Genomic DNA, 26971 nt, shown 5'->3' with positions numbered 1-26971 from the left:
ATGAGCTAACTTAGTCAGGATTTCTACTGTTGCGATGAAACATCATAACCAAAAAGCAAGTTGGGAAGGAAGGGGTTTATTGTGCTTACACTACTATACCACAATTCATCATCAAAGTATATCAGAACAGAAAGTCAAATGGGATAGAAACCTGGAGGCAGGAGCTGACGCAGAGGCCATGGAGGTGTGCTGCTTACTGCCTTGCTCCCAGGTTTTACTCAGCCATGGAGCACCAGCCCAGGGATATCACCACCCACAATGAGAAGGGCTCTTCCCATCAGTCACTTAGAAAATGCCCTACAGGCTTGCCTAGAACAGATTTTATGAAAGAATTTTCTTAACTGATGTTCCCTCCTCTCCTCTCTTTAGCTTATACTATCTGCAAAAGATGAGAATAGGATTTTAGGGTACCAAAAAGAATGAAAGTGATTATGGAGGTAGGGTCCTGGGGACAATGTCACCACACCAAAGATACAAAATACTATCTTACTATAGGGAACTTGATTGCTAATATTGAATGTCAACATGACAGGATCTTGGATCACCTAGGAGACAAGCCTTTGGCCATTCATTAACCTGTGGTGGTGTTTCTAGACTGTATTAACTGGATTAGGATTTCTGATTGGATAAGAGGGAGAGGATGTGCTGATCGGCAACACTGGCTTCTCTCAGTTCTGACTGTGCAGGCAACAAGATCAGCTGTCCCTCTACTCCTGTCACCACACTTTCCTAACGGGGCAGACTGTACCCAAAAGCCACAAGCAAAATAAATCCTCCTTCCTCAAGCTCAAGCTGTCCTTGACACTTAGTTGCTTTTGTCAGGAATTTTGTGATAGCAAGGAGAAAGGTAACCACAATATAGAGGGTAGTTAACTTCAGATCTATTCTTTACAATGCAGGAACAAGCACAGAAGTAACCATGAGCAAGAGGGTAGCCTTAGATCTATTCTATACAACCCAGGAACAAGCACAGAAAGGTCCACCCTTGCCAAAATCCACAAAGCTGTTAACTGCTGGGTTGGGGCCTGAACACAAGTCTGCCTACCTGCAAGATCAGTCATCTTCTATTTAAGCCCCATTTCTGGTAATGTATTTCTGAGCATTTCTATCTAGAACCTCCTCCAAGAAGGTGGTGGTGGCAGAGGCAGCTGAGGGACAGGAAGAGGAGAATGGAAACGGGGGATGACCAACTGCACTCACTATTCACAGAGCAATGCAGAGTTCAGGGAATTTGCCAGCAAGGCTAGGGAACAAGGTGATGTCTCTGACCTAATTAGTAGACACTGCCTTAAGACAGGACACTGACCACCCTGAATAAGAGATAGTCCTCACTGTCTTCTAGGTCTCTCCCTTGCTCACTGCATGCTCTTACTAGGACACCACAGATGTTCCTTCAGTAACACCACCCTACTGCTTTGAAAACTGAAGCAGCAAACAATGGTTCCCTATGTTCTCTCAGGTAACAGCATTAATCAACGAATAAAGCTTATTACAGTGATACAACTTATCTAAGGACAGGAAATTCTTACCCTGTTCTGTTCCTGAAGCACCTAACTGTAGCAGGTTTATCTCTAAAGAGGTATTTCATGAGGCCAGAAATGTGGCAAGTGCCGGACTGACTCACTAATGGGCTGAGAAACCACGGACCTAAACTTACTGACTCTCCATCTAACTCCTTGGTTTCTTGGTTTAGATTCCAACAATGAGATAGCAGAGTAGATCAGATTTGGAACGGATCATGGGAAGCAGGGGATGTAAATAAGATCTGTTTGTGTAAGAGGTACGGTGGTGTCTGAGCCCACAGATTAAGTCCTGGGTTCCTAATCGAAGAACTTCCTACAGCAGAAGCCAAAGGAACTGACCCAGTTCAGGGAGGGTGAGATAGCTGTGGGAAGTCCACTGAAAATAATCCTCTAAGTCTTGGATGGATTCTGGGAACACCTACCTCCTGGAAGGACTCTCCTCTGGCTTTAATTCCCAAGAGCCAACCCTGTGTGTCCAATACAGGAAATATGAATAACTAGAAGCTCATGGTTTTTTACTAGGTTATTAAATTTGTAAAACATTAGGTATAAAATACTTAGCCACAAAGGATAAAGAAACAAACTCAATTTATTTTAATTACATTTTTGAGTAATACTGTTTAGGCTGGATAATTCATATAAACTATACTATCACTCAAGTTTTATAAATCCAAATCTACAGTATAATTTGTCTCATTCATAAACATGAGATAACTTGACCTACTTTCTAATACATTCCTCTCCTTCTTGTCTGCATTAATCCATGGTGACATTTTAAAAGATGCTCTAATAATTTCCATTATCTGAAGATGCACTTTTCATTTACATCGACTATAGTTTTCCTCCCACAAACGAAACAGTATGTTTTTAACACAAAGGCTACAAATACAGTAAACATCAAAACATATGAGACAGTTGCTCTGGAGGACTCGCCTTTGAGCAGAATTCTGATTTCTAGACAGGAGAAGGTAGAAGAAAAATGCAAAGGATAAGAGGCCATCACCTCAAGCCCACACAGCATGGAAGGGTGGGCTTACATGCTCTCCACATGCCATCTGTACAAAGTTAGAGAACACAGCCTTGAGAAATAAATCTCATATCCTGTAATATAATGAGCTACATGTTTCCTAATAGTTCTCAGCCTCAAATAATAAAAACAGAAAAGAAATCTCATTTTCCTTCCACAAGATGCTTCCAAATGCAGCTTCCAAGCCACTCACAGCCTCCGGAGCCTGGGCTCCAGGCCCCAGATGAATCTCTATTTGAAAGGTTTTCTACAACCTTTTCAGCAGGCAGTTCTTCTGTCTAAGAATCTTCTAGGCTCCAAAGAACCTAGAGTAGAGGTTGACAAAGCAAGCCTACACACTAAGAGTTCTCATCACTCCCCTCACCCCTGCCCCACACACTACACACATACATACCACACCACACATACACACACACACCACCACCACCACCACCACCACCACCACCACCACCACTACCACACACATACACACACACACCACACACACCCACACACACACCACACACACCCACACACACACAAACACCCCCCCTACACACACACACAAACACTTCCCTCCCTCCCTCCCCACCACCCCCTTCCCCTGTAATGTTGGATATTTGAACCCCGAGGGCAACAAGGCAAGCACTCTACCCTGGACAAACCAGTCTCAAGTTCTCAAGTTTTCTAACAGTGATGGAAAAAATAAATACCCTTAAGAATACTTCATGAGGAATACAAATTATAACAAATTCGCATTTCGAGGCCCATGAATCAAGATTATTTGGAATATGGCCACACCCATTTATGAACTGTCTTCAATTGCTTTCTATGTTCCAACAGCAGGGCTGTGTAGTTACAGCCCAGACCTAAAATATTTACAGTCCAGTCCTTTCTGTGAACAGGTCACTCACTCTAAGCCTGCAGCATAGATTCCACCGTCTGAGACCTGTCAACACAGGACACTGATCCAGCCACCCTTCTGAAAGCCTGATTTACTCCTATTCACAGCACAATGTCTGTACCATGGACACAGTCTTCTGTTTCCCCAAGCATTAGTCCATCTCCCTAGTATTTCTCTTGCTCCCAAACTGTGCAGTATGCTGAGACACTTCTTGCTCTAAAAGAAACACACAGTTGACTACCCTGAGTTACAAAAGGAAAACAAACAAGCTTGAGAGTGCCCAAGGCTGTTGCCACAGACTATTTGGAACAGTACAAGATAGACGCAACCCAGATGTCCACCCACAGGACGCAGGCCAGACAACCCAGAACAAATGAACACAATGGATGACGGAAGAGCCGCAGGAGTGAAGGAAGATGAACCCCACATGGGGTTGTAGAATACGAATCAGGACCTATGGAAAGAAGGAAAAAACAAAAAGACAAGGGAAGAAATGTGTGTGCTGTGTGCTCGTGTCCACCTAGGCAGGGAACAACAGATAGAGCACACAGGAGTTCTCCGAGTAAAAACCAGTAATGCTTTCAACTGCTAGCCAAGGGATCCTGTGGGACAGGGGAAACAGGAGGAGGATAGGGTAAATGTTACATTTCCTGCCACAGTTTGTGGTCCCCAAATTCACACAATAAAACCCAACTCTCAAGGTGCTGGTACCTAAGGTAAAGGACTGAGGAAGGGGTTCTGTCACAAGGCCAATGGGACTAGTGATAGTCCTTTCTCACAGAAGAGGCCTCAAGGCCCTTCTGCTATGGATTTTGGGCAAGCTCCAGCTACTGATTGACTTAGTTTCAAAAACATAAGGTGGATGGCATCTGAGAAACAATAGCTCAAGTTGTCCTCTGGTTTCCAAGTACACTCACAGCCATGAACACACACACACACACACACACACACACACACACAGAATAAAATAAAATAGCCATTTAAGTATCAATAGGAATTTCTGAGAATGAAAAATAGAGCCAAACAAGTTTTTCAAGTATCTTTCCAATGAAGACCACTGTATACGCAGCATGAGATAAAGCAGGTTAAAATAGCCATGGTCTCACGATAACTGGGATGTCGAGCACAGAAGAAAGAATGGGGCTGATGAAGCCATCTAACCTTACATCCTGAATGTTCTTGTGAACTAATAACCTGTGTATGTATGCATGTACGGTCTGTAGTAGTGTCCACCGGGAAGATCCTCAGTGATCAAGACGCCTTGCTTCTCCACCTGTGCCCTCTAAACACCTAAAGGAACAAAGTCCTCGGAGACATGGCAAACTCAAGGTGAGTCAAGAATGGGATACTAAAGTCTGTAACTCTGTCAGAGCATGCCAGAGTCATTTCAAAGAAAGTGGGAGTTGTCTTGACTTAGTTTCCACTGACCAAAGTATGAAGTCAGTTGAGCATCTGCAAAAAAAAAAACGAAATTGAAGCACATGGATTATGTTTAAACTAAGGTTTTAATGATCTCTCTCTCTCTCTCTCTCACTCACTCACTCACACACACACACACACACACGCACGCACGCACGCACGCACGTACGTACGTACGTAGTGTACAAGTGTGTATGTGAGTGGACTTGCCTCTGGTGCTACATGATGGTCAGAGGAAGGCTTCAGATGGCCCACTCTATCACTTCCTACCTTTTCCTCTTGAGACAGGTCTCTGACTGAGCCTAGCCCTCATTGTTTTTCAGTTAGTCTAGAGGGACAGCAACCCCCAGCATTGGGTTTACAGGCTCACAGAGCCATGCTTTTGGCTGGGTGCTGAAATTCTCAATGCAGAGAAAGCCCTGTTAGCACTCAGCCATCTTCCCAGCTCCCTCAAGCAACTCTTATATGTGATATTTGTTTAGAAGGGATATTTGCTCTGGGTCCTGACTTTAGAAGTTTACCCCAATTAAGACTTGGCGATATCAAGCTGAAATCTTGCTGCGGCAGGAGTATGTCCTTGCTCAACCAGGCCTGAACAGCCTACCTCAGGACTCATTTGAGGTGGAGACTGATAGCCATGTTGTTTGAGGCACCAAAACTCACACTTAGAAAACTCAAAAGCCTCTCTCTTCTGGAAACTATCCCTTCCTGCTCACTGTCACCCACAGATCCTACTGCTCCTCTGCAGTGTGCTTGTAAACATAAACAAGAGAGAACACGTCACACTATCCCATCCTCTGAGGCTAATCTTTACGTCTATCCTTGAATTTGCTTCCTCTGAACCTGGCCTTCTGGGAAGACAGGAGGCTAGTGCCTCACTCTCAGTTTAAGTGTGGAGCCCACCAGCCTGCTGCCAGCTGTCCAGCAGAGGGTCCTGGACAACCGAGGCACCAAGAGCCAGACACTCAGCAGGACTAAACCATTCCTCACCTTTCTGAGGCAAATAAACTAAAGAAACTGTGGTGTATTGGGATTTATTTATATCAGGTAGGGAAAAAAAAAGACTTTAAACTTCATATACTTCCTTCTTTTGATGAGGCAGTTTAGAATCTGTCCAAGGTAACTAGGAACCTAGAAAGGCCTGAAGCTGGGTTCAAAGCAGCTTGGGAGGGGGTGGGGGGAAGACTGGAGAGAAGAGGTAGAGAAACAACTAACTGCTGACAAAGCACTTTTGCTGTGCACCGGGAAGGTGGCTAGGTGCTCCTCCTTTCAGTTCAAATTCAGCACAGGAGCAGGGCAGGATGGCTGTTCCCCAAGCCAGAGCTGGCTCCTGTAATGTGAGCTCAGGGTCACAGGCCTGAGAAGCTGGGCAGAGCTGACAAGCTTGAGGGCAGGTGAGGGCAGTAGCTCCCTGAGGAAAGTATGGCAAACAGACCATGGCCAGGGAAGGCAATTCCAGCCTATGGAGCAGCAGGAAGCCTCCATGCCCAGCTTGCCCCAGAATCCGAGAAACAATTCATCCCAGGGTTCTCACAGGTCACTCAGCCATCCCTCACCATCTGTATGTGTGTGAAAATGGGCACACCACCATGTTCTGCAGGGCTGCTGTGAGGATTTCAAGAGATACCCGGCTTCCAGCACCTGGGTATATAACAGGTCCCCGGGAAACTGTGGTGAGTTTTCAGCACAGGATTCTTGCTCCTCTCCATACACCAGTCCCTGAACTGTCACCCAGTGTGGCAAGGAGCTTTCCCCTAATACCAGCACTTGCTTAGTGGAATGCTGAGACAAGCCTCGAGACCCAGTGTCCAGGGAATTCACAAGCAGAGTGGCTTGCTCAGAGAGATGGGAACAGAGCCTAGGAAACTTCAGGCTGCATTCAAGATTGCTGGTGTAGTGTAAGAGCTCGACTTAGCCACGCTCCACTGAAGGGCAAAGGCATTGGACTACCACCCTAGCATGCTTGGATAGGGACAGTATTTATTTACTTAATTACGTCAAATATTGCTTACTGGCTCTTATTTAGAACCAAGAGCTAAATCATCCAAGTTGTAACTGCAACTAAACAACAGAAAAGAAAGGTGAAGGGATATGGCTCAGTGGTAGAGGGATTGGTAAGCATATATAAGACAGTAGATTCAATCACTACTATGAACAAAAAAGATAACAAAACTGTCATGTTTTGTTATACATAGAATGAATGCATGTATTACCAAACCCGAGAATACAGAATTAAAGATATTGCTGCCTAAAACTGATAATGTGATAGGGGTGTGTTGGTGTAAACAAAGAAACATCATGGAGGAAACAAAACAAGACTCACAGGAGACAGGGAAGCCCTGAAGCATCAATCAGCCATGAGAGGAAGAAAGGATGGAGAATGAGTTTATAAGGGATTACAAGACACTCAGAATCAGTCCTTAAAACTGACAAAAGGAGGGGCTGGGGCAATGCTTACGGATGAGTTTCACCCCCAGAACCCCTGTGAAAAGCCACGTGTGGCAGCCTGCTGCAGACCATTTGATCATACTGTGAACCCTGAGATTATGTTGTTTACTGGAAAAACCTATGGCTCAGCTGATAAGACTCTGGCATTGGTTTGCCTTGCAAGGCTTGGCTGGCCTTCGAAGATCTTTGCTTGTCATGCCTTCTAGAGAGAAAGTCAAAAATCTCACAGTATTCCAGCTGCTTGTTGTTACTTCTGTAGGCTCATGCAGATTCAGAGGGGCCTGGTGGGTTTTTCTAGATTGAGGCCTAGGTTAACAGGCAGTGGCAGTAAGCCTCCGGGATTCTGCTGCTACTGATTCATGTTTGGTGTTTACCAACTGGACGAGACCGCCACTACTGATGTTTGATGTTTTGGATATCATTGCTAATAACCTGACAACAAAGACTGGTATCACCCCCAAAGAACTACTTCTAAACAGGTCCACATGCCCCTTGTCTTATTAAGCATCTTTTCCCCTACCTTTTGTTGGTGGGCTAGAAGGGAGGTTGAAGTATTTAAGAACGCTTATTAAAGTAGGTTTTTAAAAATCTAAGCCTACATTAACCCCACACAGTGAAGGTAAAGTTAATTTGTAGGAGGAAGCACCCATGTTTGAAAGTGATGTTTAATTGAGTGGCAGACAAAGTGACAAATCAGAGAACGATTTGACAGAATAAGATACGCCCAACTCTCATGAGAAGAAAGAGGAAAGGGAAGAGGAGAGGAAGCAGTATCACTAGGTGAGTCTTACAGTGACAGGCTGGAGAAAGAACAAGCCAGTCACAAGTGAAAACAGAATGGGCCAGAGAAGGAGCTAGCTAGATTAGAACAGATTGCCAGAATTAGTCTGAGGCCAAACAGAACAATTCAGGAGAATTTGAGAGAAGTCAGATTGAATCAGTCAGCTTGGAGAGGAGTTTAAGCTAGAATAGAACAGCTGAATTGAAGCAACCAGTCAGAGATCTTAAATAACTAGAAAGGATAAGTTTATTCAGCAGAAAGTCTCAGAAGCTGGAAACTTGCTATGCTTAGATATGATTGTATGGAGACTAGAAGCTTCCAGGGCTAGGCCTAGGTTAACAGGCAGTGGCAGTAAGCCTCCGGGACAACAATTATACTCAGGTTAAATAAAAGTTCCATCTGCAGTGGTCAATAGTTCTAATCCTGGTGCTGGAGATGGCAATAGGCATATCTGTGGAACTCACTGGACAGCTGAATTACTTAGCTCCAAACTATGAGAGATCTGTGAGGTGAGGTGGGAGACACCTGAAGTTGACCTCTTACCCTCCATGCACACATATACCCTTGCATTCACCCATGCAGCATTTCAGACAGACAAATAGACAGACACTAATAAAATAAAAAGAGATATAGCATGCTATATATACACAAGAAATAACCAAACATACAGTGTTTGCGAGGAGGAGGAGGAGGAGGAGGAGGAGGAGGAGGAGGAGGAGGAAACCTTTGCTTCTGAGAAGGAGCATGTGAGGCCCTGACTGCTGGCACTACAGGCCTATGCGACCACACCCACCTAAGACACCAATACTTTTTACCAGCTTTCTGAAATGCTTCCTGTTTTTAGCTATTTGCAGAAATTATTTGACTTATATTACAAAATGGTTACACTGAGATAATTAACATGCATTACCTCCCGTGCTTCTATATGTGGTGAGAACACACATTCTTTATCCATTTTCAAGGGTGCAACATTAACTTTGCTATTACACTGTGTGATTGATCTCTAAATGCATTCCTACTAACTAGAGCTTCTCAGCCCCCAGCAGCGGCCGGCCATCGCTCTACTTTTTAAGTTCAACATTTATAGATTCTGCATAGAAATAACATGTAGTATTTTTTTCCATGCCTTTTCATTTAATGCCACATTCTCTAAAATTCTCACATTCTCTCTCTTCGGGGTGGAGAAGCATGCCACTGTGTACAAGTAGCTCATTTAAAAAATTTATTTGTTAAAAGGTAACACATGAATTTTATATTTTGTCTCTTAGGAATAATGCTGCCTGCTTGGCAAGAGGGCTCTGTGGGTAAAGGCACATTCCATAAAAACCTAACGACCTGAGTTCAAGTCCCTGAACCCACAGTTGAAGGAGAGAACTGACTCCTGAAAGCTATCCACTGACTTTAACCCATGCACTGTAGCATTCATGTACAGAGACACAAATAGTAAAATGAAAACTTAGGAACTGAAAACACCACCACCAGAACCCACGCGGGCATGCAGATCTCTTTGCTATTCCATTTCCTTCTGATGCATACTCAGCTGTGGGGCTGATGGATCCTGTGTGGTATTCCCATAGGCAAGGCTTCCCGTTTCTCAGTAGCTCTATGACATTTAGCATCTTTTATCACATTACTGTGAACTGCTCTCACAGGTGTGCAGTCCTAGCTCACCACAACTTTCACTGCTAACTCCCTCCCAGCCATTTTCCCCATTTCTCTGAAACTCGATGTTTTGAGTGTTTACTCAATTTCTTGTGGACTCTTTGAATGTTATATTTGGATCCTGTGCCTCTGCTTCTGTTTTTAAATATCCATATATATATATATTTCAATATATATATATATATATATATATATATATATATATATATATATATATATATATATATATATATATAGAGAGAGAGAGAGAGAGAGAGAGGTACACATGAGTCCAGTACCTGCAAGGTCAGAGGCATCAGTCAGATTCCCTGGAATCGGCGTTATAAGCAGTTGTTGCCTGCTGATATTGTGCTAGGAATTGAACTTGAGGTTTTTGGAGGAAAAGTATACATCTGGTCTCCTTTGAATAAGATTTTCTAGGTCTTTATCTATTTTCCATACTTAGCCCTCTGATTTATCCCTTCATTCATTATTAGCATGTGAGTGTATGTTTGTGTAGGACCTGTGTGTGCGAGTGGATGTGTGCGAGCTTGCTACAGGTGTGATGCCAGGGTGTGATGCCAACGTGCAGAAGGTAAATCCCTCTCCTGTTGAGGCAAGCTCTGTTCCACTTACTGTTCCAGCTCACTACATGCTCCAGACCATCTAGTCCGTGAACTTCTGGGAAAGGCTCCTCACTCCACCTCCCCACTCTCTTTAGAGGGGATGAGATTACAGTTATGCTATGCCATGTATAGCTCTTTTGGGTAGGTTCTGGGGACTGGGCATGGGCTGTCAGTTTTGCAACAACAAATGCTTTTATTCCCCAAGGCATTTTGCAGGCACTCTGAGGTCTTTGGTTGCTCTTCTGTTGTCTTTTGGTCTGGTGTAACCTCCTTTGTCTATTACTGCTATTTTTATCTTTGCTTTGGGATTCATATCCCAAATCCCACTGCCCAGAACCTCTTCTTTTATGTTTTCTTCTAGTTGTTTTTTTTTTTTTTTGTTTTTGTTTTTTAAAAATACAGATTCCGTCTTTAAGCCTTTAATACTGATTCTGAAGTGCTGGGGTTTGAATCCAGATTTCAAATGCTTATAAAGCACTCTACCCACTAATCTATACCTCCCGGTCCCTAATGCACTTTTGACTGGCCTTTGATGTGACAGGCGACAAAGGCATGATTACATAGTTCTGTATATTGTGTATTGATATCCTCTTGTTCTAAGATCAATCACTGAAGAGACTACCTACTTCCTACTGTGTGTTCTTGGCACAACAGTCAAAATCAGTTGACCACAAATGCAAAGATTTCTGGTTTTTCTATTCTGTTCATTGTTTCATCTGCTATTAATTCATTACTGTTGTTTTTCTCCATATAGGTCAGCAGTACACATTAAGTCAAAAAGTGGGGTGCCTTTAATTAGATTCTTTTAGCTCAAGGTGTCTTTGCCTATATGAGGTCTTCTGTGATTCAATTTTTTTATGTTTATTATTAAAATGTTTAATGTGTATGTGTGTGCATGTGAGTGTGTGGTACATATATGCAAGCATGTGTGGGTCCCATTTATATGCCAGGGTTCAGAGGTCAGAACAGAGTGTCAGTTCCCCTGAAACAAGGGTGACAGGCAGTTGCAAGCCACCTGACATGGGTTCTAGAAACTGATGTTGGATCCTCTGGAAAAGCTAGAAATGCTGTGAACACCTAAGCTATCTGTTTCAGCTCGGCTTTTTAAAACCATTTATATACCACAGTTGAACTTAATTTTTAAGGCCCCCTATTAAGGCCCCCTATTTGCATCACCGTTTAACATCATAGCAATGGAATTTTGTTCAGCTTTTGTCAATATATTCATCAACGGGACATTGCTACTATTATAGGTGAGGTTAAAGTGTGGGGTGGTTTTTGGTTTTTTTTTTTTGTTTTGTTTTGTTTTTTGTATTAAGCCACTTTTCAGTTCTGCAAATATACTAGTTATTTTTATAGATTTGGAAAGCTAATTCACATGATCAATTTGAATCTTCTAAAGTTTAGAGCCTAAAAGAAGAGTGGTCTCTTGTTTGGACATGCTCCTATGTCTGCACATGAAGGTGAGGGGTGGCGGGGTCCCTAAGCCCCAGGCCCCACCCCTTTCTCTGCCTCCCTAGCGCTGGGATTCCATGTGCTCTGCCACACCTAGTTTTTCATGTGGGTGTTGGGGAACCAAACTCAGGTTCTCATGAACCACTTCTCCAGCCCTGAAGACTAAATTATTTTTTAAAGGTTCATGTTCCAAAGGAAAATATGGAAATACAAGCAAAAGTCGGTCACTGAAAAAAGTCACTGGCTCCATAAAATGCAATCAATTGTTAGAAAACAATCAGATCTTGAATTCTCCCTTAAGATTTTTAACTTCAAAGAAAAAAAAAAAGAGCACACATAATTAGCCACCAAGTTCAAGGAAATGGCACACCCTGCTCAGTCATGGGCTATTCATATTGATTGGCTATTCATATTGATTCATATTCATGGGCTATTTCATATTGATCGATTTAGATCGTGTGTATGCATGTCTATGTACCTGTGAGGGTACACTTACACCACAGTGTGTATGTGTTGAGGTCAGAGGACAGTGTATAGGAAAAACAGATTTTCTCTTTCCACCATGTGAGTCCTGGGGTTGAATTTTGATCATCAATCTTGATGACAAGAGCTTTTTCCCACTGAGCCATCTAGCCAGCCCATCAATGAATTTAGCGATGACAACCACTCTGAAAGCCGGGGCTGCTTTTATGTGGAAGCATGCATTACAGCCACAGAGCAAGGATCCGAGCGCAGGTGCTGAAACCCAGATCTAGGGAGGACCCTCAGTCACTCAGGCAGCCTGTGGTGGGACACAACGAGTGGCCAAAGTCACCGGGAAACGTAATCCAAGTTCCCAGCAGATGGAGCATGCTGGGAAGATGAAAGTGCATAATTGATTTCATTTTAATGAAGAAAAGGAGGCCGGAGAACAGCTTATCCGCTGACATCACAGCCTTTAAGTGATTGGTACAGAACGCCAAGTACTCACACTGATCCTACTTTGACTTTTACAGATCAGCTATCCTTCCCTAAACAGCAATGGGAACTACAAATTTCTCAGAGAGCCCAAACCAATGTGGTGGTGGTGTTTTCTTAAATTTAAGATAGCCTTTAAAATATTTTTCTTATAAGCTATAGTGAGCAGAGATAAATTTAACAGATTGCACTGCCACTCCAATCCAGAACACATCATGAGCCGTTAAATAGAAAACCAAACTGGCCATTTATCATTCCCTGCCCATCCATCAGCATCCGCTCCTCACACACCACACGTGCACACACACGTGCATGCTTACACAGAACCCTTTGAAAGTCCACACTGATTTCTGAGAAGTGTGACTGTCTCCAGTCCTTAACCATCCATCCCTACAAGATCCCAGCCAGAACATCCTGCTTCTCTGAAAAGCTCCTGAACATGATTGATTGGTTTCATTGTTCATTCATTAAATTTTATTCCAATCTGGAGTCCAGAGATCCCTTAAAGCAATTTTCCTTCCCCTGGTTCATGTCAAAATAAAAGCCCCACCTAGCATATGCACTTTCAGACACCTCAAGAGTTCAGGTAATCTCTCAGACTCCTGTACGTTTAAGGCAGCTCCTATCCTCTTGCCTGATGCAGCCATTTTCACCCCTAAGAAGAGCAGTAACTATCCTCGGGGCAGAGCCTGAGAGTTGAGGCATAGAAAGAATAGAAAATACAGCCTAACTCCAGCCTTCTAAGGAGCCCCAAACACTTCATATTCCAGAGCCCGCTCTTTGTACTCTTTGTTAGAAACTAGGTAAAGGGTCACATTCCAGAGCCTGCCCTTTGTTTAGAGCTAGGCAAAAAGGCCTTGAATAGGTGATTCTGGCCCCACAAGGTTACTGGAAAAGTGCTAAGCTTATCTTACTTCTGTAAACTGCTTACACCATTACCTATCCAGGAGTTCAAGCAGCTATAGACTTCCAAGAAAATAAGAAACTAATTGGTCCACTGAGCACAGGCTCCGATAATTTAAACTGATTGGCCTAAAAATTATGGAGTGGTACAAATTGATTGGCTCGCATTTCGCGGGCTCTCGATGCTGAGGAATGATTGGTTGGTGATTTGCGGGCTCTCAATGCTAAGGAATAATTGGTTGGTGATTCATGGGCTTCGTTGTGAACTTATAAAAGCTGTCCCAAATCTGTACTCAGGGTCCACAGTCCTTTAACCCTTCGTGGTGTACAGCTGTGGAACCCAAAAATCTGGAATAAAGAAATCCTCATGCAGCCGGGTGGTGGTAGTGCATGCCTGTAATCCCAGCACTCTGGGAGCCAGAGGCAGGCGGATTTCTGAGTTCGAGGTCAGCCAGGTCTACAGAGTGAGTTCCAGGACAGCCAGGGCTACACAGAGAAACCCTGTCTCAAAAAAAAAAAACCAAATCCAAAACAAACAAACAAACAAACAAACAAAACAAAAACAAAAACAAGAAATCCTCATGCTATTGCATCGAGACCGTTTCTCTCGAGTGATTTGGGTGTCACCTCCTGAGGTGTGGGGTGCTGGAGCGCCCTGGGTTTTGGGGGGTCTTACATAACAAGCAGACAGTAAGCCAAGAGCCGAGGTCACAGGGCAGAAGACAGCCAGATGGGACTGTCAAAAGCCATTCTGAGGTTCTCTGAAAAAGGAATTGGAAGCAGAAACACAATCCAGAAATAACAGGATGAGGAAAAACACAAAACTCTGCTGCCATGCCCTAAACCCTAAACACAGACAACACAGCACCTCCAGGGCTGAAGTAAGGGAACGGTGGCGCCTTCCTCGAGTGGGGAGCATTCTGCCTGGGCCTCACATGACATCCCAGCCATGATTGTCTCCACCCGCAACACACACACACACCACCACCACCACCACCACCACCACCACCACCACCACCACCACCACCACCCACCCCACAGCCCAAGGAGAAGTCAACAGAAGTGTGCTATGCGTTCTCCACAGCCCTCAGCACAGGACGTCACCATCTGACTCAGATTTCACTGCTGAGTTCATGACTCTTAGCTGTGATCTACAGTCAGCCTTGAGTTCTTCACACTTGGGGTCACTGACTTTCTAGGGCCAGAGTGTCAAGCTCACCTCCCTGAAGATCTTGGCACCCCCCACCCCTCTCTCCAATACTGAAATACACAGTCAGATGTATCCAGAGCTGCCCACCACACTGGGAAGGGAGTTGCTGAGCCCTTTCATCAGACTGGTAGATCATGGCCAAGCTTTCACTTCCCACTAATGACAGGAAATTCTGTGTTTATTAAAATGAGGCATTTCTCCCTAGGCTCCCAACAGTCCCGTTGGATTGATCTCTGGCCTCTCTTAGTTCAACAATGCCAGCTGAAAGGGCAAAAGTCTTCATAGATTACACCTTGTTTCCAGTTTGGGAAAAAGGATGCCATTCCAGGGCACATACTCTAGGGCATACTAATGCCAGCCTTCAATCTTGCTCCAGAGTTTTCCACTGATAGTCACAGGTTCACAGAGAAAGGAGGAAAGTCTGGGAAAGCCCAGCCGTTTTTAGAAAATAAATGTATACTCTCTAAAGACAGGCAGGGAGGGCCTCACTACATAGCCTTGGCTCACCTGGAATTCCCTCAGCAGACCAGGCTGACCTTGAACTCTCTGAGATCTGCCTGCCTCAAGTGCTGGGATCAAAGGTGTGCACTACCACACCCTGACCCTAATCTTCCAGTATCAAAACATGCATTCTTTTATAAGATAATTTCAGCAGAGAATAGTATTACTTTGTATAAAAAAAAAAAAAAACCTTTTATCATGAAAATTTTCAGACAGGAAGTAGAACTACAAATAAATATACACTGCATACCCTCTGAGCTCCAACAGTCATCTTCAGAGAAAAGATGACTGTAAATTGCTCCTAGCATGGGTTTGCTATCCGCCCAAATCTCACAGCATACAGTTAGCCTAGACCATCCTACAAACTTTATAGATGAAGACCGAGGTGGACAGAGATAGAAATGATCTGCCCCAAGGTCTTCAGCCGGTTTGGACTAGAACTGAAGCACCAGGATGGCCTATTACACTACTTAAGCGCAGAGGCACAGAAGGGTCCATTTCAATGTCTGAGATTTGCCCTGTCAGACTAAACCTTAGCAAACCCGGGATCAGCAGGTGTATCCCTACATCTCAGTCCAGAGTTTTCATGTTTACCACCTGAGACCCTGCTGTCCTACATGGAGCCAAAGAAAAACCTATCAACTGTAATTCATCTTTACTCCTTCCCTTCAGCAGCCACCTTCTCCGACGTCTCCCAGGAACCACTCACTTCCATTTCAAGAGCTACTGGGAGTTTCTAGTAGATTAGTTCTTTACCCAGCACTTCCAATCTTCACCCTCTCAAAACAACAATGGGGATTCACAAGGACAACCTGGCAAGGGAAAACCCAGCTCACTGCCCACCCTTTTCACCTACCTAACCTGGCTGTCAAACAGCATGCCGGCCATGACCAGATACTATGCACACAGCTGCAGCACATACCCTGGGGAGGGCCACAGTAAGAGAGCACTGAAACACTTTGGGGAAAGACCAACATATGCTCCTGTTCTCAGGACTCAGGTAATGAGGATTTTCTTTATTCCCTCCCTCCCTCCTTCCCCCCATCATTCTTTCCTCCCCCCCCTTTTTAAAGACTTACCAAAATTCTCAGTTTATTCAGTTTCAGTTTCCCTGAAAAGATCCGCAGGAGTGAGAAGATTCTAGCAGCAATACCTAGAACAATAAGAAAAACAGTTAGAAGCAAGTACCTTTACAGACATGAGGCTGCGAATGAAAAGTCTATACATTTGGTCATTTTCCCTACACTAAGAACAAAAGGAAATAACTCCGGAAGCTATGAGTTTCTACCACACCACATGTGCTGGGAATTTGCTGTGCGGACAGGGAATTGAGGTCCCAGGACACTTATGCAAAGACCAAAATTACATTACTGTTGGCAAAGAGACAGAACACCCCCCCACACACACACACACACCCCTTCTCTGTTAGGAAGGCTTTAATGGATTTGAATTTAAACAAAAAACCAGCTCCATGTGTCCTTCTTCCTGCACCCTGTCACCATGTCTAAACCAATTTCAGGCCCTGTGTCCTCCTCTCCCCCCACACTCCCATTAGCATGCGTAACTGTCCATTTCTCTCCCACTTAGTTCTTGGGATTCAATTATCAAGCAGTTCCTTCTTGCTTCACCTTATTGTCATGTCCATTCTGAGGCCCTGAGACCTCAACATCTGACATTTCAGTGAGAACCCAACAAGAGGCAGAAAAACACCATCAATTACAGATTTATCAAAAAACCCGGCCATAGTGATTAAACAGAGCAGCCGAGAACAAGCAGAGCTTTCGTGTAGAACAGGTACACGCCATCAGGTCTAGGTGGGAAAGAAGAACGAGTTAATAAATTATATGGTCTTACCATATAATTTATTGGTAGTATTATATTATTTATTATGTCTTCTCAACTTATAAAAGCATGAACTGAAAATAGAATCAAAAGATTAACAGAAGAGTAGGTGTCTGAATATTTTATAACATTGGGATAATGAAGGTCCTTTTAAGCATGAAAGCAAAATCTGAAAGTATAAAAGAATAAAACATTTGGCTTGCTACATTAACAACAACAACAACAACAACAACAAAACTAAATTAGGGTCTCAATGGTTAGGAATGTTTGCTGCTCTAGCAGATCAGAGTTAGGTCCCAAGCACCCACACCAGGCAGCTCCAACCACCTAGAACTCCATCTTCAGGAGGATCTGACGGCCCCATCCAGTGGTGGCTGTCTGCACGTGTGCATGTACACACTCGCACAGGTAAAAATTAAAAAATATAAATTAAAATTCCACTGGAGCTTTTGCCAAAAGATAAATAGGAAAAATATTTACATGCAAGACAAAAAGTTGTTGTTCATAATTTACAAGTCAATAAGGAAATTAATATTTCCCTTAAGATGAACAAGGCAAATCATAAATTTTCCCTAAGATGAAGAAATATGATGGAAGTTTATTGGAAAGGAAATATACTAAGTCCTGTGACCCTGAGTGAAAATGAATCAACTATAATTCACCCAGTGTCTGTGACCCCCAGCTAAAGTTAGCTGGGCAGCTCCAGCCTCACATCCCACAGGCAAAGAATGGGTCCATGAGATAGGTAGAATCTTATAAAATTCTTTTAGACTTATTTGGTTTATATCTGCTTGAGTTTCACCTGCATGTATATATGTGTGCCAACATGTGCATGCCCGGTGCCCACTGAAGTCAGAAGGAGGCATCCAATCCCTTGAACTAGACTTGAGAACACTTGTAAATCAAGTGGGTGCTGGGAACAAAACCCAGGTCCTCTGCAAGAGCAACAAATGGCTGAGCTACCTCTCAGGCCGCACATAACTTCTAATTTAACAATGGAATTTGTGAGGAGACAGGTTGCATAAAAAGAGAAACAAAGGAACCATTAAGTACGCAGGTGAGCCAGCCTATAGTTAAAATATTCTTACTAGTATACTTAGCCACTAAACAGGTTTATCTTTATTAGGTCATATTTATATATTAAAAGACCTGTTTTTCCATTGAAATTATAAAATAGAAGAATTTATTCCCACAATGGGTCCCTTATGTTCACTTTACATCTAGAAAACAAATGTATTCTTCTCCTTGCTTTATTTTTAAAGGCTTATAAGTTATACATCATACAAGCATTCCTATAATATTTTAATTATGAGCCTGGTTAGAAAGCCGCAATTCCAGGTAGCTACACAGACATCTTTAAATCATATTTCTATTAGCCTTCTTCATCTACTCGAAGCTCACTCTCTCCCTGGAACATGCCCACCGGAGTTAGACAAAAGACCAGACCAGTATTTTGTTTCAGAGATGAGCTGTCATGGCACTTAGATTAAATATCTATGGCTACAACACTGTTCAGAAAAAGCCACAAGACACCAAAGCCAGGTAGCCTCCTCAATGCCAAACAAGTCTACAAAAGACCCGAATGGAGACCGGGTGCAAAGGTTCCAGTACTCAGCACACAGTGTGAAGATCAGCCTTCAGAACTCCTGAAACCCTCCTGAAGGGCAGGTGGGCATGCTCGCCTCTCCATAATGCAGCCTCAGAGGTGCTGAGAGGGCACTGCCAGGGCAAGCTGGTTGGCACACTCTGGATTTGACTGAGAGATCATGCCTCGCTCAGTGGGTACAGAGGGAAAGAGGTGAGGCTAGATGGAAGATGGTCCCTGACTATCAACCTCAGGCCTGGCACTTCTTCAACTGTGTCAACCTGGCACAAACTAGGGTCATCTAGAAAGAGGGAACTTCGGTTGAGAAAATGTCTCCACTAGACTGGCCCATAAGCATTTTCTTGATTAATGGTTCTCAGCCCACTGCGAACTGTACAACCCCAAGGCAGGTGGCCCAGGATTATTCACAAAAACAAAACGAGTGATCCCCACAGTGAGCAAGCCGGTAAGCGGCCCTCCTCCGCTGTCTCTACTCGAGCTCTTCCCTCCAGGTTTCTGATGGAGCTTCGTCTCTCCTTCTCTCAGTGTTGACTGTGCTCATGATTTATATGCCAAACAAACCCTTCCCCCAAATTGCTTTGTTCATGGTGTTTTATCACAGTGATAGAAACTGAGTAAGAAAGGTCTCCACATAACTATGTGTGTATATGTGTATGCACGCCCACATACATGCAAAGACATACATTCATACAAAAGCAATAACATGCCATATATCCTAAAACTTGTCTCTGTGTCTGACTCTGTCTCTCTGTCTCTGTCTGTCTGTCTGTCTCTATCTCTCTCTCTCACACACACACACACAAACACGAAAAAGAAAAAAAACCAAGATTTGCGAGACTCAACATTACACCGAGGGAAGGCATAGGGGCTAAGAGGAAGAAATTTGATCTTAGTTGAACAATTTACTAGTCATTTACCCTCAATGTGCTTTAAACTCTCTGGGCCTAAATTTCCGGTTCTGTAATACAACCAGTGGAGAAGGGGCAAGGCTCAGGGTGAACGCACAGCTAACACGACCTGCGAAGTCCAGCCGCCACTGTGGAGCTTATCTGAGCAGCAGGCTCTAGAAGCAGAGATAGAATCAGCCTGTGGCAGAGACTCATTGCTCACTGTCTGATCTTAACAGGTCCCCAGAGAGCCCTGACACAGAACAGGCCTCCCGTGGGCACAGTTATCTGTTTGAAATGCTTGATGTGATTTTTGTGGTGCTAGAGATGGAATCCAGGGCCTTGCTTATGCCAGGCAAGCCGTTTCTGTCACCAAACCACATGCCTAGTCCTAAAATCCTTCTTGTTAAACCTGAATTTGCCTCCAGGTATTAGAAGAACACTAAGTGCTCGTTGCTTCCAAGGAGCACTCTGCATGATCTGACTGAGTCACTTGGCAGCTCCTTGGGGCCTGTTGTGTAGAAGATATCATAAAGCACCATTTGATGCAATCGGCAGTCAACGAAAGCTACGACCAAAAGCTTCTCATTCCCCATGAGGAAGGGTGCTGTCAGCCAGGGCCATGTCATTTTATAAGTGAGGCTGAAATTTTGACAGTTCCTGAAATTACCAGACCTAACATGACTTGATTTTCTAGACTCTCCCCCATCTCATCCTTACCCCTGATTCAGAGACAGCCGGACTGTAGGGCCAGAAGATGAGCAGGCTACTTCATACACCATGTGGCACAGGACCTCCCTGCTTCTTCTGAGCCTAGTAGAAGGGATCTTTGATCTTCCACATGGTCCTGGATTCTCCTCAGAGACCCCACCACCCTGCAGTGTGCCTGCCTATCTATGGCATTAGTAATGGAAGTATTTTGTGGCCCCAAACTAGAGTATTCAGACCTTATCACTAAGTCAAGAGGCAAAAAGCCATTATACATAGCTCAGAAAGAGCAAAGTACATTCTTAACTGTCTTTCAAAATCACAAAATCTAAGAAGAAACAAGACAGAGTTCTTTGACAGCCATACACAACAGTGGCCAAGAATCAAAGGGAGAGAAGAAACATTTTGAGACTAAAACTCTCCCAACATTTTCTAACTTCTGTTCCTTGCCATGTCTGTTCTTTTCTTCTACAGAAAGCTAGAGAATATTTTCATCGAAAGAGCAGCTCGGGGAGTACAGGCCCACTTTGCTAGGTTGTCCCAGAGAGGGAGGGGGCAGTTTTCTGCTCTTGGCTTCCCCAAACTAACTTGCCAGATAGAAGCTGGATGCTGGACTCAGTCAAAAGAATCTCAATGAATAGCAGGCAGCAGACTCAACACTCAAGACATTCCAAGGAGACTAGAAAGAAGGCGAGTTTGTCCTCTGCAAGACAAAGGGAAAAGTGAGACCCAAAAGAAAGACTCTATGACATATTTTATAGTCTTCTATGATAGTATTCCCCATGCCCCAGCGCCATTCAGGGCTGGAGAGGTGATTTCTTGATTAAAAGCCACTTGTGCAACTCAGTTTAGTTCAGGCCTGAGTTCAGTTCCCAGCATCCACACAGTGCCTCACATACACAGAGTGTGTGTGTGTGTGTGTGTGTGTGTGTGTGTGTGTGTAGATTCTGGGGAATCTACCCTCCTCTGGTCATTGTATGTAGACACAGGACATATACAGACACAGAGATAAACACCTTCCACATAAAATAAAAATAAAATTTTAAAAGTAAAAAGTTATCACCATATCAAAAGTTTCTTCATTGAATGTGGAAAAAGCTGGCTTAACAAAAATTAAAAGGAGTTTTCTACTGCAGAAACATTTCGGATGCTTTAAAATGCTAACTGTGATTAGGACTAAATGATTCCAACAATTACACATGCATAGATTCCTTTATTTTTGTAGTCTACATCTTAGGATAAACGTCCCATAAACTACTTTGGAAAATGTTTTAATTAGTTCTTTTATGCAAATGATTATTAAAGACATACTTTGCATTAATTAAATGACTAAAACCAATTCTGTAAATGATCAGTTAATGGTGCAAAGGATGTTAATGCAATGTGGGGTAAAGTGTGTGTGTTTCCGCGAAGGCCACGTGACAGGCTGTAATCCTCCTGCTTTGTTGGATCCCCCCTTTACGTGCTTTCCAAATCAAAAATCTGAGAGGGGTTAGGAAGTCTTTATTGTTCTAGAATTCATTCTTCCCTCTAAAAATGTAAAAATACTTAAATACCAATTCCTAGTATGTGTAATTAGAAGCCAAATTTGTAAGAATGAGTACTATATAGTTCAATCTTCAAACGGTGCCACTTAGAGGGATGCTTCACAAATGAACATGGGCTACGGGGGCTTGAGAGATGGCTCAGTACATAAGGGGATTGCCCTTATAGGCATGCACACACCCATGGGAGATACAGCTCAGTATGTAAGGGGGTTGCCTTTATAGGCATGCACACACCCATGGGAGAGACAGCTCAGTACGTAAGGGGGTTGCCTTTATGTACATGCACACACCCACGGGTGCATGTGCATGCCCTTCACATATGCACACATAAGATGATTACATCAATATTGGGATACACAAACTACTCCTCCTCGGATCAATAACTCCTATTATGGACTAACCCAAACCCAAATGTGTGTCCTATGGTTTGCATTTTATGTGAGCTTTGGAATGTTTACTCTAAAATAATGTAGTTCTTTCTTTTCTCAATAAGTCTTGCTCTTCCCATCTTATTTCTAGCATGTTCTCCTATCCTTTAAAATTTCTACAATATATATACATATATATGTATACATATCACTTATTATCTCTAGAACAACTGCCATAATTAGTCCATTACTGCACTAACTTCTGTTTCTAACTGAAGCCTAGCTGACTCATGTGTGAACAACTAGGAGTTTCAGTTGCAGAGCTATGCAGAGGCTTTCTTGCAGTGGTTTTCAAGCTTCCTAGTGCTTTGACCCTTTAATATGATTCTTCATGTTGTAACGACCTGCCGCCCCCAACCATAAAAGCATTTCTTTACTACTTTATAACTGTAATTTGCTACTGTAAATATCTGATATGTAACCCCAAGGAGGTCATGATCCACAGGTTGAGAACCACTCCTTTAATGGAAGAAGCAACAAGTTAATTCTCTAGAAGTGCGTAACGCTACACAAGTAAGTTTTCATGATTGATTTTCTGGGGAGGTGAACAACCAAACACAGAATACAGGTATTAGGAGGTATCTGATGTGTTATCAATCTAAATTTAATGTTCTGAATACAATAGTCACATAAGCCTTTCTTCATTTGAAGGTGTTGTAACAATTGTTTTTATTAAATTCACTGTAACTGTGATAAACAGCGTTTTGAAAAGCAATTTGGGGAGAAAGGTTACAGTCTAACATTGAGGGAGGTCAAGAAAGGAACTCAACGAAGGAACCTGGAGGCAGGAACTGAAGCGGCGGCCACAGAGGAAGGCTGCCACTGCCTGCTCTCCGTGGCTCACTCAGCCTGATTTCCTAAACAACAGACCATGGACCATCCGCCCATCAGTGGCTCCATCCACACACTAGATGCTGGCCCCTCACACACTGATCAACTTTTAAAATGTCTACAGAATGCCCACAGACTTGCCTACAGACTGATGTGATGGAGGCTTTTTCTCAGTAGAGATTCCTTCTTCCTAGGTGACTCTAGCTGCGCCAAGTTGACAAAAAAGTAATCAGCACGAAGTCTGATAGTAGGCTTTGGAAACTTTGGGAAGGCTTTTCTTTTTATTGGTGGCCAAGGATGGAAGAGCTGGGAAACAGTACCCAATTCCTGCTTTGTTGCTCAAAGCAGGTTCCACCTGCTTACAGGTGTCTTTATGGACCATATCTCAATTACTACTAAATGTACAATACTATGTTGAGTTTTCCTATAGGGGGGGACTCTGGACAGCCTGGAGGAGGTGAGTGTGGCTCTGGCAGGCCCTGCTCTTCTCCCGTATTTCCTCTGCCTTGATGAAAACTGTTAGATTACATTCCTAACAAAAGAACACACATGGAATGCAGTCACTGATAAGTGGATATTAGCCCAGAAGCTCTGAATACCCAAGACACAATTCACATATCAAATGATTCCCAAGAAAAAGGAAGGAGAGGTCCCTGGTCCTGGAAAGGCTTGATCCAACATTGTAGGGGAGTACCAGGACAGAGAAGGAGGGGGTTGATTGGAGAGCAGGCGGAGGGATGAGGGCTTATGGGACTTAAGGGGAGGGGGAAACCGGGAAAGGGAAAATCATTTGGAATGTAAACAAAGAATATAGAAAATAAAATTAAAAAAAAAGATTACGTTCCTAAAGCTAACCACCAATGTCTTTTCTCCTATTTGGCCACTTCCTCTCTTCCTTGGGCTGACCACCAAGGTCCACCAGTTATTGAAGTGTCAAAAGTCCCCTTTGGTTCACCTACTTAACAAACTCAAAAAAACTAGACTACCACTCCCAAGGCCATTCCCCTTTTTCTTTCTTAAAAGACATGGTCATTGGCTGCTATTTTTCTGCCTGAATCAGAAGCACACACTTTAACTTTTCTTCCCTGTTCAATAAAGGACCCCTCTGTAAAAACAGGTGTTTGGGTACAGTTTGTGCCTAATTTGGGGTCCAAAAGGGAATCTCCACTGTGTAGAATTTTCTAATACTAGGTGTGTAAAGTGTAAGGCCTCCAGTCAGGAACTGTGGCTTAATCTACATTTCTAGACTTGACTCAGAGTACAGTTCCTAAAACACGTTATATGATCAATAAGTGTTTAAGGGTACATACATATTATATATGGGTAATAACACCCCAAAATGGGATCTCATGGGCTATAGGAAACAGGGTCAGGATGGAGTTATGCATAGGCATGCTTCTGTAACTAAGACAGAAGGACCAGACTCTTTGTTGAATGTCCTCACATGGACTCTCAAGTCTCTTAATTCACAAGTTTTCCCCAAGCACTAACCAAATGTTCGATCTTCAGCCACAAACCTAGTGCCTTTGAAAAAGCTTTCTCCTGATTGATGTGTCAATTAGGAAAACATGCTGTTTCATATTTATGTGCATCTCCAAAAGGCTTACTGAGAAGTATCAACTAAAACATGGCAGAAACAGACTATTAAATAAGCTCTGAACTCTACAGAGCATCTGCCTTTACTGACAGCCATTCATTAATCCAAGCCTCAGCTTTGCAGGAGTACACAATGGGCAGTTGGTCACCATCCACTTGAGCACTTCTCTTGGAAAGGCTGTGAGAGGGTGCAATATTAGTCGGCACAACCAAGCAATGTACCACTGTAACTATGAGACACAGCAGCAAAGAAGCTCAACTGAAAAGACTCTACAGCCTATGACTCCAACCACGTAACATTCTAGAAAAAGCTGTACTGAGGAGATTATGAAAGGTCAGCAGTTGTAGGCCACGGGAGAGGGGTGTGTGAATTAGTAGAGGTGGATGACTTGAAGAGTAGTGTGGCTCTCTGGTGGGGACACGCATGGCATGTCTGTCAAAATCCGTAAGATATAAACCAACAGGAGTGAGCCAGCACAGAAGAGGACTTTATCCAATAATGACACATTGGTACAGGGTTATTACTTGGAGCAAGCACAGCTCTGGGATGTGACCATACAAATATCACCTAGGCACTGAAGCCAGGGAGGCTCCTGTGGAGCAGAGCCTACCGAGAACACAAAGTGATCCAAGAGGGTCTTGGTGTGGGTTCAGTTGGTGAGCTGGGCTGAGGTTACCTGCATGTGTCCCAGCCCTAAACTAGAAAGGACAGACGGCCCACTCTGAGCTCTACACTCCCACAACTTTCCCGGGGAAGAGAAGAGGGTTGAGCCTCTTGGAAAATAAACCAGGTGTTAACTCATCAAGACTGAACTTCATGGTTTTTTGAAAGATGCATTTTGAAGGTTTCAGTAAATGCTAGTCAAGGTCAAATGGAAACAGATCCGTATTTATCAAAAACAAGTGGCTTCGATTTTCACATTGCTATTTATTATTTATTATTTATTTATTTATCTCATTTGACCAAATCATCTTTCTCAATGATCCCATGTTCTCTTCTGTGCTGCCTGTCTTGGGCTGCCATGAGCTGACTAGATTCCTGATGGCCCTGGGTTTTTAGTACCTTTGGGGTTGAGTGTTGTTTTGGGGTAGGGTGTATTGGTTCACAGAGTCCAGGGGTTAGGTAACACTATTCTTGTAGACATGAACAAATATCTACTCACCATAGGCAGGACATTGATGGTAAACAAAGGTAAGGATGCCACTTAAGTCTAACTTTGTGAGCCAGTCAATTTCTTTGGGTTACCAACAGGAATATAGGTAGGGTTACAAGACCAGGGATGATTCAGAAGTAGCTGTGACACTAAAAGCCGACCTCAGCATTGCTTAAGAGAGCTAGAAATTTGGAACTTAATACACACTGTGAAGGTAGCCTGACCCACTGGAGAGTATCTGTGTATCCCAGGCAGCGCTGCTGATGTTGGCCTTATCTACAGTACTTGTTTACATAACCTTTGAGAGGGAGAGGTCTAGTGCATCTGCTCAGTTTCTGGGACTTTCTGAGTTTTATGAATTGTTTACTTTCTGAGTCTTAAGGAACCTCCCTTGAGGGTCTTTGGAGCTTCAGAGTAAATTACTAAATAGTACAAGGCAAACAGCTTACAGGGCTGGAAGACTCGGACATTGTAAGTGTTCTTGGGTACCTGTCCTTCACATAGGCTATTCCTCCTAGCTCTAGGCCAGTAGTGTTCCCTTGCAGATGATTTTCTCACTTTGGGAGCCAGATTTTGTCTTTGTGTCCTTGAGTCACATCTAGCATGATCAGAACAACTCTGCATGGTACTGGTATGGAGGAGCTAGTGATTTAAAGATCATGGAGACCATGAATTAAAAGATCAAGGGAGCCAGTCAGACTGTAGTATAGTGTGTAGTTAAAGCACTGGAGTACTCTATGGTGTAAATTTTAGTTTTTTCCTTGGGCTAAGAATCCATAGGATATGCTCTCACGGGAGTGTATAGTTCCCAGCATGTACAAGGCAGGGAGCCTGCCCTGTATAGGTGGGCAGCATATAATAAGCTTTTGACTTTGGACAGTTCTAATCTAAGTTGACTCCATCATACATATAAGAGCAGCTGCCCTCTTCCCTCTTCTTCTACAACTCCAGGCTGCGAACCAAGCATCTTCATCCAGATTGCCTTGTATTTCTTCCAT

General features: G+C 43.4%; 1 protein-coding gene across 1 annotated transcript in view; it reads right to left on the bottom strand.

Annotated features, from left to right (window-relative positions):
• The window catches only part of Tln2 (talin 2), a 414048-nt gene that overhangs the window by 221500 nt on the left and 165577 nt on the right, over window positions 1–26971 (bottom strand). Inside the window, exon 3 of the mRNA XM_052187919.1 lies at window positions 16454–16527. The gene's annotated coding sequence lies outside the window, so the exon portion shown is untranslated. The remainder of the gene's footprint in view (window positions 1–16453; window positions 16528–26971) is intronic.

This window comes from Apodemus sylvaticus, chromosome 7 (genome assembly GCF_947179515.1).
Source record: "Apodemus sylvaticus chromosome 7, mApoSyl1.1, whole genome shotgun sequence".
In the NCBI taxonomy this organism is placed as follows: Eukaryota; Metazoa; Chordata; class Mammalia; order Rodentia; family Muridae; genus Apodemus; species Apodemus sylvaticus.
The sequence above is the reverse complement of the archived record's forward strand: the minus strand, read 5'-3'. Positions and strand labels throughout refer to the sequence as shown.